General features: G+C 37.2%; 1 protein-coding gene and 1 long non-coding RNA gene across 2 annotated transcripts in view; one reads left to right on the forward strand and one right to left on the reverse strand.

The window, feature by feature from the left end:
- Nucleotides 1-16256, forward strand: part of UMAD1 (UBAP1-MVB12-associated (UMA) domain containing 1) — a 227625-nt gene that overhangs the window by 193491 nt on the left and 17878 nt on the right. The gene's annotated exons all lie outside the window — the stretch shown is intronic.
- LOC111181493 (uncharacterized) overlaps nt 1-16256 on the reverse strand; it is a 153697-nt gene that overhangs the window by 5512 nt on the left and 131929 nt on the right. Inside the window, exon 2 of the long non-coding RNA XR_002646516.3 lies at nt 9911-10012. This is a non-coding gene — a long non-coding RNA (uncharacterized LOC111181493). The remainder of the gene's footprint in view (nt 1-9910; nt 10013-16256) is intronic.

The raw sequence follows: 16256 nt of genomic DNA on the forward strand, positions 1-16256 counted from the left end.
CCTGTTCATGATTAGAAGACTTAACATTGTTAAGATGTCCGTACTACCCAAAGCTATCTATAGGTTCAGTACAATCCCTATCAAAATTCCAATGGAATTTTTCACAGAAATGGAAAAAACAATCTTAAAATTCATTTGGAACCACAAAAGACCTCATATAGCCAAAGCAATCTTGAGAAAGAAGAATAAAGCTGGAAGTACCAAACTTCCTGATTTCAAACTATATTGTGAAGCTCTGGTAGTCAAAGTGTGGTACTGGCATTAAAAACTGACACATAGTCCAATGGAACAGAATCAAGAACTCAGAAATAAACCCAGGCACATACGGTCAACTAGTATTTGACAGGGAAACCAGGAAAATGCGATAGGGAAAAGATAGTCTCTTCAATAAATGGTTCTGGGAAAACTGGATCTTCACATGCAGAGAATGAAATTGGACCCTTATCTTACACTACTTACAAAAATTAAGTCAAAATAGATTAAAGACTTAAATGTAAAGCCTGAAACCATAGAACTCCTAAAGGAAAACATAAGCAGTAAGCTCCTTGACGTTGGTCTTGGCGATGTTTTGAATATGATGCCAAAAGCAAAAATAAACAAGTGGGACTACACCAGACCAAAAAGCTTTTGCACAGCAAAGGAAGCCATCAACAAAATGAGAAGGTAACCTACAGAGTGGGAGAAAGTATTTGCAAACCATATATCTGATAAGTGGTTAACATCCAAAATATATAAAGAACTCATACAACTCAATAGCACAAAATCAAACAATAGATTAAAAAATGGGCAGAGGACCTGAATAGACATTTTGTCAAAGAAGGCATACAAGTAGCCAACAGGCACGTGGAAGGGTGATCACTAATCATCAGGGAAATGCAGATCAAAACCACAATGAGATATCACCTCATACCTTTAGAATAGCTGTTATCAGAAAGACAAGATATAACAAGTGTTGGTGAGGATGTGGAAAGAAGGGAACCCACTGTTGGTAGGAATGTAAATTGGTGCAGCTGTTATGGAAAACAATATGGAGGTTTCTTAAAAAAAATTAGAACTAGGGCTTCCCTGGTGGCACAGTGGTTAAGAATATGCCTGCCAATGCAGGGGACCTGGGTTCGATCCCTGGTCCGGGAAGATCCCACATGCCGCGGAGCAACGAAGCCCGTGCGCCACAACTACTAAGCCCGTGCTCTAGAGCCCGCGAGCCACAACTACTGAGCCTGCGTGCCACAACTACTGAAGCCTGTGCGCCTAGAGCCCGTGCTCTGCAACAAGAGGAGCCACGACAATGAGAAGCCCGCGCACCGCAGCGAAGAGTAGCCCTGACTCGCCGCAACTAAAAAGAAAACCCGCTCTCAGCAATGAAGACCCAGTGCAGCCATAAATAAATAAATAAACATATATATATATATATATATATATATATATATATATTAGAACTACCACGTGATCCAGCAATCCCACTTCTGGGCATATACCTGAAGGAAGTGAAATCACTATTGAAGACATATTTGCACCCCTATGTTCACTGTAGCATTGTTTACAATAGCCAAGATATGGAAACAACCCAAGTGTCTATTGACGGAGGAATAAAGAAAATATGATTTTTATAAATATAAATACACACACGCAGTTGATTCTTGAACAACATGGGGTTTAGGGAAGCTGACCCACTGCACAGTCAAAAATCTGCCTGTAACCTGTAGCTGGCCTTCAGTGTATGTGGGTCCTCAGTATTCATGATTCAACCAACCTTGGATCTTGTAGTACTGCAGTATTTACTATTGAAAAAAATCTGTGTATTAATGGACGCATGCAGTTCAAACCCATGTTGCTCAAGCGTCAACTCTGTGTATTATGGAATATTAGTCATAAAAAAGAAGGCAATCCTGCCATTTGCAACAACATGGCTGAAACTTGAGGACATTATAGTAAGTGAAATAAGGCAGAAACATACTGTATGATCTCTCATATATGTAGAATCTAAAAAAACTGAACTGAAACACAGTAGATTGGTGGTTGCCAGGGGGTGGCAGAAGTAGGGAGATGTTGGCCAGAGGTACAGACTTCCAGTTAGAAGATGAATAAGTTTTGGGGCTCTAACCTGTAGTATGGTGACTAAAGTTAACAATATTGTATTGTATACTTGAACGTTACTAAGAGAGTAGATCTTAAATGTTGTCAACACATACACACAGAAACACAGTAACAATGTGAGGTGATTAAGGTGTAAGTGACCTTATTCTAGTAATCATTTCACAATATATATTTATACCAAATCATCACATTGTATACCTTAAACTTATATAATGTTTTATGTCAATTATATTTCAATATAGCTGGAAAAATAGGAACAGCATTTACTTCCTAGTGAGGGAAGGAAGGGAATTGGGGGGGGCGGGCGGGCAAGAGGGACGCAGAGTAAACTTCAGAGTTCCTAGTAATGTTCTGTTCCTTAAACTGAGGGGTAAAATAGAGGTGTTTGTTGTATTTCATCCTTTGTGCTTTACACATATTTTTAATATATTATCTCCTCATTGTTTGAGAAATGAAATAAAATACACAGTAGGGATGGAGTAAGGAAGTGTGGAAACAACAAGGATGGAGACTTTTTCGAGGCATTTTACCACACAGAAGAACAGAGCAATAGAACGGTAGGAGGAGAGAGATACGAATAAAAACTTTTTTAAAAAAAAGTAGATGTTATACCATATTGGATACTAATAGGAGTGGTAAAGAGGTAAAAGTCATAATGAGGACAAAGAAGGGGTAATTTCAAGAACAAAGTTCTTAAGAAGTGAGTGATGCAGTGTACAAATGAATGGTTTGGTCTTAGGGACAGTTCATCCCATTTAATGCGGGGTGGGGGAAATTATATGGTGCAGTTGCAAGTAGGTTGGTAGATTCATTGGTGGGAAGGGAAGATGATCTCTAGAGATTTTTGGCCATAAATTTAAAATGAAACTAGTCAGCATGATCCTGTGCTTTCCTCCAACCCACATCCAGCTACTCAAGTGCATGCAGGTTTGCAGTTGGCATAAAATTGGGTTTAACTGGGCTTGAGGTTTTTCTAGATAAAAACTAGGTAGGAACAAACAAGGCAATGGAAGGTGTGTACAATGAAATAATTACAGTGATGAAACAGAATCCATGCTGGATAAAGAAGCAAAAGATACAATGATATCATGGACAATGAAAAAGTGGCTTGGCTATCTTTGTGGGTCACTGAATTGCCAGGGTACAGCTTCTAGAGTGTGTGAAGTAGATTGTTAGGAGGTGGTAGTGAACGTGTGCGATGCATGAAATAGAGTTCTGGAATTAGAATTTTTATTATTAATCTCAAGGTCTAAGATGACCATGGAAGTACATGGCTGCTGTGGTTGAACAAAAAGGATTTTAGAGGTCATGGAACTGAAAGGATGGAGTATTGGATGGGTTGTGAATTCATGGTTTTCAATCCTGGCTGCACGTAATCGGAGGAGCTTTCAAAGACTATCGATCAATGCCCAGGCCCTTCCCCAGACCAGTTAAATCAGGATCTCTATGTGTAGTTTCCGGGGAACTGCTGTTTCTTAAGAGCTCCCCATGTGATTATAATGTGCATTCAGGGTTGAGAACCACGAGTCTACATGAATGCTGGCATCGCCAAGAAAGATCGTAAGAGAAATGGTAGAGAAAGGTATGGTTAGCTGGGGGAGTACAGGAGGAAGGAGGGATGATTCAGAGGATCACAGTCTCCTTGAAAGGCACTTAGCTCAAGTCATTTCTTATAGTGTGTGCACTCAATAAATGGTATCTACTATTATTTTTGTTGTTATTATTATTATCATTATTATTGACAGTAGCAACAGCAGTAGTATTATCCAGGGAGAAGAGTCCAGATCTTTTATTAAATTCTCAAAGGGTCTTTACAAAAGGTTAAAAATCACTAGTTTTAGATGATCATCAAGAAGGGTTCCTAATAGAGTTTGGGGAAAAAAACCCTAGGAGCTGGCAGTATTCTTAATTGACCTTCCAGAGTAATACTAAAGCAAGAAGGAGCTCCATCCCATCATTGCCTGACTTGGCAGTCCGCAGGCATCAGAAGCCAGCTGGTCGGGAGTTGGATGCAACTCGCTGCCCTGGGAGCCAAATAATTGCCCAATAGACCTTATTTTCTCTCGTCAAACCTAAAGGCTAAGACAAGCTGATGAGTGTTGCCCCACTAATAGGAACCTAAAAGCCTTAGTTGTGTTTCAGCGTTCCTGTCGCAGATTTGGGAGTGAGGAGAGGAGACAGACATTAAACATACAACACTAGTATTTTATGTTTTCAAATTGCTTTATGTGCATCTTTTACAGTCTTGCCCCTTCCTCCACAAAGGGAGAGTGTTATCAGTCAGGGTGAACAGTACTATTTAAAGCTAATGTAGGGACTTCCCTGGCAGTCCAGTGGTTAGGACTTCACCTTCCAGTGCAGGGGGTGAGGGTTCAATCCCTGGTCAGGGAGCTAAGATCCCACATGCCTCGCAGCCAAAAAACTAAAACATAACACAGAAGCAGTATTGTAACAAATTCAAGAAAGACTTTAAAAAAAATGGTCCACATCAAAAAAATCTTTAAGAATAAATAAATAAAGCTAATGTGTACTTGTAGGTACTTAGTGACTCCTCAAGATGTAGTCTCACTAAAGAATACAAAGAATACTAGGTACAAACAGTGTAACATAAATAATCTTATTTTTGTGTTATTGCACACAAAAGCATGTTTTCATGTAGATTCACTGGCTCACCAGGAAAGCCAGCAGGCAAGCACCTTAGAAAAGATAATGTCAAAGAAAGAATTGGGAAACATTCCCAACTGGAACATTCCAGGTTAGTTCTATTCTAGTTTGAAGAAGAATAAGATACATCTGTCCCTTTATATCCAACCAGATTTTAGTTTGCTATAAAGAGACATAACCTCCTATGTTTTATTCCCAATCCTTTCTGTCCTCCATGATAGTTCTTATCAGCTTGTGTTACAAGTAAATAAAAGAGCTAATCTAAAAACCTATCACCTGATAGAGGAAGACATACAGTTTTCTCCATGGCCGTCTATAAAGCAAAAGTAGTGATGACAAGGCTGGATAATGATCCTTTCCAGTAAAGAATGTCATTCCTGTACAGCGTCTCTGTTGGGTATGTTAGGTAAGCAAAGACAGTAGAATAACCAAAGTTTGTTTTATAAATCAGTCATCTTTTAAGTACTTCAGCTGTGTTTCTGTCCTTATTTCACACCTGAAATTGCCAACTTTTCATTGACTAATTGTGTGACACTGACCTAGCTCTGTGAGCTCCAGTTCTCACTCTGTAAAATGAGGGTAACTCTCTCTCTCTCTGGCTTCTTCACAGGGTTGCTATTAAAAGCAAATGAGGTTATGGATGTGGAATACTTTATAAATTAGAAATTGCTACATGTAATGGTTTTTGTCTTCATTATCATTCAGGTTCTGTTGTCAGTGCTGTACTTCTAGTCTAAAAGATGGACCTTAATTTATTTTGATAAGCATGACCAAGACCTAGACAGGTTTAAAACATGATATGGCATTACCAATATGGGCATAAGAATAGGACATTTAAAAGTTTTTATTGTGAGCCATCAAAAATTTAGAATGCTTTATTAAGGTCTAAAAGAAAAATAGTATTGTTTTCTGATAACCTGTGGGCATTTTTCTGATGGTGCTCAGTAAAATATAGCAAAGCAAATCAAGTTGCCTTTTGACTTTTTGGACTGCTATTATGTGACTCTTTTATTGAGAAGAAAGTTCACTATCTGAAGAAAGCTATTATTACGCTAGGGGAAAAAAATATAAAGAGTACATCTCTCATTCAATACATATTCTTCAGAAATCTTGGTCACTGGAAGTCCATTGTTGTGTCTTTTAGCCTCCTTGAGAAATTCTTTTTTTCCTGCATTCAACAAATATTTCTTAAGCACCTGTTCTTTGCCAGGCATGGTTCTCAGGGTTGGAGATAGAATACAATTATGAACAAGATAGATACGGTCCATTTCCTCCCAGAGCTCTCAGTCTCTGAGGTATAAAGGCAGTTCCAAAACCCTGTTGCAGTCTGTTCTGTGACAGTGAAAGGTGGCGACACCCACATCTGTGCCAAGTGGAGAATCTCACCATTTGTCACATATGACTATGTTTAAGATGGCCCATCCCATACTGCCAGCCCTTCAAACAGCAGTCTGGATGCACAAATTTCAAAACCTATTTAGTGAACCTACTTTGCAGCAACTAAATAAAGTCTCCTTGCCACTTTAAGAAAAACACAAGATGCCATATTAAGGCCCCTGCTTTTAAGGTTGAGCACTTGACTGCAAAATTTGTAAAAGGTCAGTTGCTTCAGCACGTAGGTATCCCTGTCAGGGCCCACACTGTCTATTCTTGGCCCGATCAATTGCTTAGTGGGCGCTTCTAGAACTAAAATGATTGCTTAAAATCTGGCAGATTCTTCTGTGAGGAACGGTAAACCTTATTTTAAAATGAAAGATTCTCAGAACTTAGAGTACTTTTCTACTGATTCCTTCTAGAGCTTTATGTACATCTGTACACCCCTGTTTCATTTAACCAGTCTCTGCATGGATTGGCAATTAAGAGTCCTATTCTTGTTCTTACACTTAGAGAATAAATGAAAGGAGAGCAAGTAAACTGCCTATAGTTGTGATATTTAATATAACCTAACGTTTTATTGTGCCATATATTTCAGTTGAGTTTAAACCTGTTCACGAACATGGGACTAGTAGGCTGGAGATAACCTTAAGAGCATATAGAAAGGAAGGAAGATTTATTACAACTTGGTTGCTGTATTTTCTGCAGTAAGGATTTCTTACCACCTCGTGATTCTCAGATAAAATCTTTTCCATCTAGGAAAAAAAGTTCCAGCTTTGGGGCCAGACTGACCTAGGTTACAATCCCACTTCCACAATTTACTGAATTGACATTACTTGAACAGCTAACATGCTCCAGGCTCAGTAATGTAAATTCTGTAATCCCCCCAAACCATTCCTACCTCCAATCTCAAAAATTAGCAGGGCGTCTCTCCCTCCCTCACACATAATATTTTATAAGTTTAACATAGAGCTTTGCTAACAAGAATAAACTGAGATACTAATTCTTGGTTTATGACAAAAGCATCCTTTCCTGCTTGCCCGTGGGAGGGAGTAAACGCTTTCATGTAATGACACGAATCCTTATCCTAAATTCATAACCTCCGTCCACTTGACTGAATAAAAATGTGTGGCTGGGGACTTCCCTGTTGGCACACTGGGTAAGAATCAGCCTGCCAGTGCAGGGGACACGGGTTCAAGCCCTGGTGTGGGAAGATCCCACATGCCATGGAGCAACTAAGCCCGTGTGCCACAACTACTGAGCTTGCGCTCTAGAGCCCGTGCGCCACAACTACTGAAGCCCACGTGCCTAGAGCCCATGCTCTGCAACAAGAGAAACCACCGCAACGAGAAGCCCGCGCACCGCAACAAAGAGTAGCCCCCGCTCGCCACAACTAGAGAAAAGCCCTCACACAGCAATGAAGACCCAACGCAGCCAAAAATTTTTTAAAAATTAAATCTTTAAAAAAAACCCACGTGGCTGAAGTTGCTTTGGTGACCACTCTGGTTCCTTGTCCTCCTTCCTCTTAACAAGAGGCTGGCGTAGCCTCCCCACACATTCATTATGTGGTCACCTGCAGATACGATTCCTGCAGAATCTTCATGTGAATCTCAAGGTGTGGGAACCGGTTGATGAGAGGGCACAAATTATGCGCCGTGCAGATTTTTGCCTTCAGTAAGCTCCATGCCACAGTCCTACCATTTCTCCTGTCAAGGTGCAGCTCAAGGTTTAAATTTCACTCGTCATTTAGGACCTGATTCTTTTAAAGTGGTTTGCCTAACTATGCTTCTATCAATAACTTTTAATGTGTCTTGTTAATACCTCTTCTTAGAGGAGGCTAGGGGCATTTTACAATACTGACTTCTGATGGTAATTCTTTCCCCGATTTCACTCTTGCCACAGCTCTATCATTAACTGATGCTTAGGTCAGAATGACAGCTTTTCTTTTGGTGTGACTCCACCTAGCAAGTGAGTGTCTGAATTTTTTTTTTCTTTTTATATTTTTCCTATTTTAGTTCAGGCTGTAAGTCCCCAGTAAAGTTAGAGTATACGAATGCAAGGCTAAATCATAAGTAGTTAAAATTTTTCTCAGGCATCTACCCTCCACAGATTTCTGATCCCTACTCCCCCAAAGTCGTGTAAGGTGCTAGTGATCCAACGAATATGAAAAACTCAAAACTCACATCCACATCAAGTATTAAGGACCCTTTAATTTGCTACTTACAGCCCATATGCTTCTAAAAAGATTTTCAATTTGCACTACATAATGCTTAATTTGTCAATTTGTTATCTTTCTACGATTTATATTGTAAAACATTGAGAAACACAGATAATTTCTGTGTACTACAAAGGAATGCCCATCATAGGTAGATTTTCAGGCTTCTGCAGTTGAGGACCTTTACAGTGCTGCTGTTAAACCACACTGTGTGGATAGCTAATTTCATTAAGCCTGATTTCTGCTGGTGTGCCTTACTTTTAATAGTGAAATACTCCTGAAACATTTTATGTAAATTATTGGAGAACGGACTTCTACAACTGCCTCTACACACGTGGCTGTTGGGCACATGAAATATGGATTGTGTTGAATCTGAATTGTGTGCTGTTAAGTGTCAAATACATACTGGATTTCACAGACATAGTCTGGAAAAAGGAATCTAAATTTTCTCATTAATTTTTTTATATTGTTTTTCGAACTGACATTTTAGATATATTGGGTTAAGTAAAATATATTGTTAAAAATTAATTGTACCTGTTTCCTTTTCCTTTTTTACCATGGCAAGTGGAAATTTTTAAATTACATGTAATGGCTCTCATTAATTTCTATTTAACAGGACTGATCTAAAAAGATCCTCTAATCCAACCCCTTCATTTTAGAGATAAGAAAATCAAATAGAATTCATAGAAATTAAGTGACTTGCTTTTTTTAAGTCACAAAGCATCTTAGTATAGTAGTAAGTAGTAAAGCGACCAGTGCCCTTCTCAGTGATACCAGCTTTTTGTGACTCTTATACTTTTTTATAGGAGGAAGTGTCTATCCTTAGAAGTCTTCACTGAACCCTTTAGTTAGAGCAAAGATTTTTTTTTTCTATAGTGCAAGTAAAAAATCCTTTTGTTTTTATGAATTTGAAATTTCAGTTATTAGCTTTTCTTAAGATGGAGGTAGTTTTCCCTATGAAAATCTTGCAAACAGAACACTTAGGGCAGTGGAAAATATTTTTTTAAAAGATCCAGTAAATACCATACTAGAATTTTCCATCTCATTTGTACTTTTGTAATACAGATATGTCATAAATTTCAATTTCTTATTGGGTAAGCTGTAGTCATACTATCGTGTTAGCATATTACTAGGAAATGATACTAGTAAGAAGTGAGGCCTCCAGGCTATATATTTCCTTGGTAAATTGCTAGGCAACTAGTTATTTTCTCTTGCTAAGCTTTAGAACTCTCTATGTTAGTATTGTGAGAACAGCCTTTATTTGAGCTAAAGAATTGCTCACGTGTAGAAGAGTCATCCAGAGTTCAGTTTTAAGAGCGGTATAGAGTGGTGTTCTGTGGTGTAGGAACTATGACCTTGGACCAATTATTTAATGTCTCTGTGCCTCACTTTCCTTGTCTCTAAATTAGGGATAATACTACTCATGTATAGGGTGGTTGTGCGGGTTTGAATGACACATACGTAAAATATATATGTATGGCATAATATTCCATAATATCTCATATTATCAATTTTACCTTAGTACAAAGAGAAGATAAAAGAGCAAGTGTTTGTTCTTACCTTTAAAATATTTTTAGCCTCTTCCTCCTCTTTCCCAGAAATCTTCCACCATTGAAGTAAGAGTTCTCGGTCAAATCTGCTTATTAAGGACATCTTCTTTTCCTTAGAAATATATAAGTTTTTAATTGTTATCAGAGATATCACAATCCTTACAACACTTATAGACAGAGATACTCTCATTACAAATACAATAGGCATAAAGTATCACATTTATAATATACAATGTAAACAGATGAGACTTTATTAAAAAGCTCATCTAAACAGTAGTATTTTTTCCATTTGCAGCAAAATAATAAAATACCTAGGAATAAATTTAACAAAGGAAGTAGAAGACCTATACACTGAAAACTGTAAGACACTGATGAATGAAATTGAAGAAGACACAAATGAATGGAAAGATATTCTGTGCACATGGATTGGAAGAATTAACTTTGTTAAAATGTCCAAAGCAATCTATGGATTCACAGCAATCCTGTTCAAAATTCCAATGGCATTTTTCACAGAAATAGAAAAAAGCAATCCTAAAATCTGTATGGAATCACAAAAGACCCTGGGTAATCAAGGCATTCTTGAGAAAGAAGAATAAAGTTGGAGGCGTCACGCTCCCTGATTTCCAACTTTTACAAATCTATAGTAATCAAGATAGTATGGTATTGGCATAAAAACAGACATGTAGACCAATGGAATAGAATAGAAAGCTAGGAAATAAACCCACATGGTCAGTTAACTTATGACAAAGGAGGCAAGAATATACAATGGGATGACAGTCTTTTCAGGAAATGGTGTTGGGAAAACTGGACAGCCACATGCAAAAGAATGAAGCTGGAACACTATGTTACACCATACATAAAAATTAGGTCAAAATGGATTAAAGACTTGAACCTCAGACCTGAAACCATAAAACTCCTAGAAGAAAACATAGGTGGTACGTTCCTGGACATGGGTCTTGGTGATGATTTTTTTAGGTTTGACACCAAGAGCAAAGGCAACAGAAGCACCTCTTCTGTTTGACACCTCTTTCAGCTTGACAAGTCTCTGTGTTATTTATTCCTCCATAGTGACTTTAACTGAATTTAACAGAATCTGTTATGCTACGAAATGTATCAAAGTACACCTTATGGTCAGTCTGTTTTTCAGTTTTCCATCTCAAGATAAAGTGACATATTACTGTTTTCAAAAAGAGAATATATTTTGGCAATTGTTAATTCATTCCCGTGAATTCGGTCATTGGGTTGAATGTGTGGTTTCACTCCAGGAAGTCTCTAGTTCCTACATCAGCAGTTGGTCTAGTATCTAAAGTGTTCACAGGTTAGTTAAAATTATACTCAGTACCAAATATAGTACTTCCATCAAGGAAGGCAAAGTCAAGTGACATTTCTGATGGTCTCAAAAATGACCATAAAGGATATGCTGAATAAAGGTTACTATTACTGAAATGCTTGCTAGAAGTTATTTCTCTGAGCATTGTTACAGGAAGGGAAAGGGAGAAATTGGTGAAATCTTGACTGGAATGCTGCCTTGTTTCTACCACTTGGGTTTGGCAGCCAGGAAATCATTATAAAAATTGTTATTGGCCTTAAAAAACTAAAAATAGAACTACCATATGACCCAGCAATCCCACTACTGGGCATATACCCTGAGAAAACCAGAATTCAAAAAGAGTCACGTACCAAAATGTTCATTGCAGCTCTATTTACAATAGCCAGGACATGGAAGCAACCTAAGTGTCCATCGACAGATGAATGGATAAAGAAGATGTGGCACATATATACGATGGAATATGACTCAGCAATAAAAAGGAACGAAACTAAGTTATTTGTAATGAGGTGGATGGACCTAGAGACTGTCATACAGAGTTAAGTAAGTCAGAAAGAGAAAAACAAATACCGTATGCTAACACATATATATGGAATCTAAAAAAAAAAAAAGACAAAAAAATGGTCAGAAGAACGTAGGGGCAAGATGGGAATAAAGATGCAGACCTACTAGAGAATGGACTTGAGGATATGGGGAGGGGGAAGGGTAAGCTGGGACAAAGTGAGAGAGTGTCATGGACATATATACACTACCAAACGTAGGATGCATAGCTAGTGGGAAGCAGCCGCATGGCACAGGGAGATCAGCTAGGTGGTTTGTGACCACTTAGAGGGGCAGGATAGGGAGGATGGGAGGGAGGGAGATGCAAGAGGGAAGAGATATGGGAACATATGTATAACTGATTCACTTTGTTATAAAGCAGAAACTAACACACCATTGTAAAGCAATTATACTCCAATAAAGATGTTAAAAAAAGGGACATATGTATATGTATAGCTGATTCACTTTGTTATAAAGCAGAAACTAACACACCATTGTAAAACAATTATACTCCAATAAAGATGTTAAAAAAAATTGTTATTGGCTCTTTTATTATCCAGTCATCAAACTTAATGAAAAAGATAACTAGAAAGTAAAGACTGCTTTTAAAATTACTAGGTCAATTATCTGTATTTCTGAAGGAAAGGTTTTTAAAAAGCTGTATGTACCCTGGCAAGTCTGTCATATCTGCCAGCCCTATTTATACTACTTTCTCAATTTGCAAGGATAATAAAATAATTTCTCTTGTTCTTTGAAAAGCTCCGTATGCCAGATTCTTACAGTGATATTAGTCTACCTGTTACTCAAGTTATGATTAGATTTTATATTACCTGGATTTCTTAACGTATTTCCCTTATGTTGATATTTAGGATAATACTGAATGTGGCAGATAGACTTAACTTATATTTTCAAATTTCATTACAGTTGGCAAGGAAATAATAACTAACATTTACTGAGTCCTTACTTACTGTGTTCCAGGAACCATATTAAGGAGCTTTATTGGTGTTATTCATTTCTCACAGCATCTCACTAAGTAGGCTCACTTATTTCCATTTTACAGATGAGGAAACTGAGACATATGAAGATTAAGTAACCAAGGTGCAGAAACATACAGCAACTTTTCCAAGATCACATAGCTGGGGAGCCCTTATCCAGTATGTTTATGTTGTCTTTTCTACAGTTCAACACAGTTCACTGCAAAAGCATTTGTGGCGGTATGCACATAGAAGTTCATCCAGAATAAAATTAAGGAGTGTAGCCAAGGGGAAGACCAGGAGGCAGGGATTATGGTGCCAGTGGATTGTGGGAGGTCTTCTGAAGGAAGGGTGGAAGATAACACCAGTCCATTACTCAGCCCAGAAACGCTCATTCATTCAGCAGTATTTATTGAGTGTCTACTGTGTGCCAGGTATTCTGCTATGTACTACATATACAATTGACTGCACAGGGGCTCTGACTCACAGGGTTTGCATTTTAGTAGGAGATAAAAACTAATCTAAAATAAAATAGGCAAATAGGGCTTCCCTGGTCACACAGTGGTTGAGAGTCTGTCTGCCGATGCAGGGGACGCAGGTTCGTGCCCCGGTCCGGGAAGATCCCACATGCCGCAGAGCGGCTGGGCCCGTGAGCCATGGCCGCTGAGCCTGCGCGTCCGGAGCCTGTGCTCCGCAACGGGAGAGGCCACAACAGTGAGAGGCCCGTGTACCTCAATAAATAAATAAATAAATAAATAAATAAAATATGCAAATATATAAAATTACATCAGGTCATTGGAAGTATAGTGAAGGAAATAACCCGTGCAATGAGATAGAGAACAGCTAGAGGTACTTGGGAGGATCTACTCTAAGATGAGGTGGACAGAGCAGGTCTCTCTGAGGAAATAGTATTTAAGATGAGACTTAAAGCATTAAATTGAAGCAAAGAGTGTTAGAACTGGGGAGCAAAGGCAAATTAAAATGATACCTTTTCTCATTCAGATTGGGAAAGATTAAAAAACCTGAAAATCACCAAGTTTTGGTGGTGGTGTATGAAAAAGAAAATGCTCACAGCCAGTATAAGCCTAGACAACTACTCTAGAGAGCAATTTGGCAAAATCTCTCAAATGAGAAAACAATTTTGTATATATACTCTAGACCAGTTATTCTTAAAAGAAGTCTAATAACAATGTACCTCCTTATACTAAGATGTCATAAAAATTTTCTATCATAAGTTTAACAGTTGCAAAGGATGGGATTTCCCACATATTGTAAAGATTGACATTTAAACATAAAACTATTTTATCATTCCTTCATGTATGTCCAATGAAATTGAAGTCCCATAGCAATTTGACACATGACATCATCCATCTAAAAACTACATGCACAGGCTCTTTAACAATCAGAAATTTTACATCATTCCTTTTTCTACTTGAACTCAGATTTCTATCCACTGAGTTTAATCCTTTATCTTGAAGGTCTTTTATTGATTACTATACCATATTTCTTAGCAACAAAAAATATTGGTATAAATTAAATATATATATATGTGTGTGTATATATGTGTGTGTGTGTATATATATATCTACTATGACCATAGGCCAAGTGTTAGAAAATTTCTTCTGAATTATTATTTTAATTATTGGTAATATGTAATCAATCAAAACAATATAAATATACTACAAATTTTTATAATTACTAAACTTGAAAGGTAAATTTTTATAGAAGGGGATCTCTTAATAGAAGAGCTTAATATTTTTCTTCCATAAGTTCAATAAGTTCATGTATCTAAGGATGATTATTACTACAATGAAGCTAACAGTAAAATGAAGAGAAGGAATTGGGCCATGGTAATTAGTGTAGAGGAAGAACTTATAAAGATGTTAGTGTTTTTTAAGTGCATTAGATATAGTAGAATCTCCAATATTCCTTTTTCAAGATTATCTAAATATTATATACTGCTTAGATGAAATTTAAAAATGAATATAGATTTATGATTTTCAAAAATATGTTGGCAAAAGAATGAAAATGTTTCCTATATGAGTCTGATTGAGGGTTCAAGAAAATAAAAAACACTCACTATGACCAATATGTATTCCTTTTACTTGAAGATGTAGCTTTGATCTATTGGAAGTAAAGGTGAAATTTTCACCATTAATCTACTTTCTGTCTCAATAGATTTGCCTCTTCTGAATATTTCATATAAGTAGAATTATATGTGGTCTTTTGTAACACTTCTTTCACTTAGCATAGTGTTTTCAAGGGTAATCCATTTGAAACATGTACCAGTATTTCATTTCTTTTTACTCCTTTAATTGTTGAATAATATTCCATTATGTGGATATACCACATTTTGTTTATCTATTCATCAGTTGGATTGTTTCCACCTTTTGGCTATTATGAATAATGCTATTATAAAAATATACAAGTATTTTTTTGAATACCTGTTTTTAATTTTCTTGAGTGTATATCTAGGAGTGGAATTGCCGGGACTATGATAATTCTCTGTTTAAACGTTTGAGAAACTGCCAAGCAGTTTTCCAAAGTATCTGCACCATTTTATATTCCAACCAGCATGTGTGATAGTTCCAGTTTCTCCACATCCTAGCCAGCAGTTGTTATTATCTGACTTTTTGATTATAGCCATCCTAATGGGTGTGAAGTGCTTCACTGTAGGTATCTTGAGGGTTTTGTGGGGGGTTTTTTGGCATTTCCTTCACAGCTAATAATGTCAAGCATCTTTTCACGTGCTTATTGGCCATTTATCTGCTTTGAAGAAATGTCTATTCAGATCCTTTTTCTGTTCTTCAAATAGGTTATCTTTTTAAATTATTCAGTTATAAGAGTTTTTTGTATATTCTAGATGCATATCCCTTATAAGATATATGATTTGCAAATATTTTCTCCCCTTCTACAGGTTGCCTTTTCACTTTCTTGATAGTGTCCTTTGAAGCATAGAAGTTTACAGTTTTGATGAGGTCTAATTTATCTATTTTTTCTTTTGTTGCTTGTGCTTTGGTGTCATATTTAAGAATCCATTGCCAAATTTGAGGCCATGCAGATTTGCCCCTATTTTTTCTTCTAAGAGTTTTATAGTTTAGCTCTTATAGGACTTTGATTCATTTTGAGTTCATTTTTGTATGTGGTGTGTTGTAAGGCTCCAATTTGCCTTTATATGTGACTGTGCATCCCAGCATCATTTGTTGAAAAGACTGTTCTTTCCCCATTGAATGATGTTGGCACCGTTGTCAAAAATCAGTTGACCAATGACACACAGGTTTATTTCTGGACTTTTTGTTCCATTAATATATATGTGTATCCTTATGCAAGTACCACATTGTCTTGATTACTGTTGCTTTGTAGTGAGTTTTGAGATCAGAAAGTATGGGTCCTCCCACATTGTTCTTCTTTTTCAAGATTGTTCTGGCAATTCTGGATACCTGGTATTTCCATATGAATTTTAGGATCAGCTTGTCAACTTCAACAAAGAAATCAGCTGTGATTCTAATAGGGAT

The sequence above is a fragment of the Delphinapterus leucas genome, chromosome 9 (assembly GCF_059928025.1).
Source record: "Delphinapterus leucas isolate spDelLeu-1000000601 "Yukka" chromosome 9, BTC_Dleu_Yukka2, whole genome shotgun sequence".
NCBI lineage: Eukaryota > Metazoa > Chordata > Mammalia > Artiodactyla > Monodontidae > Delphinapterus > Delphinapterus leucas.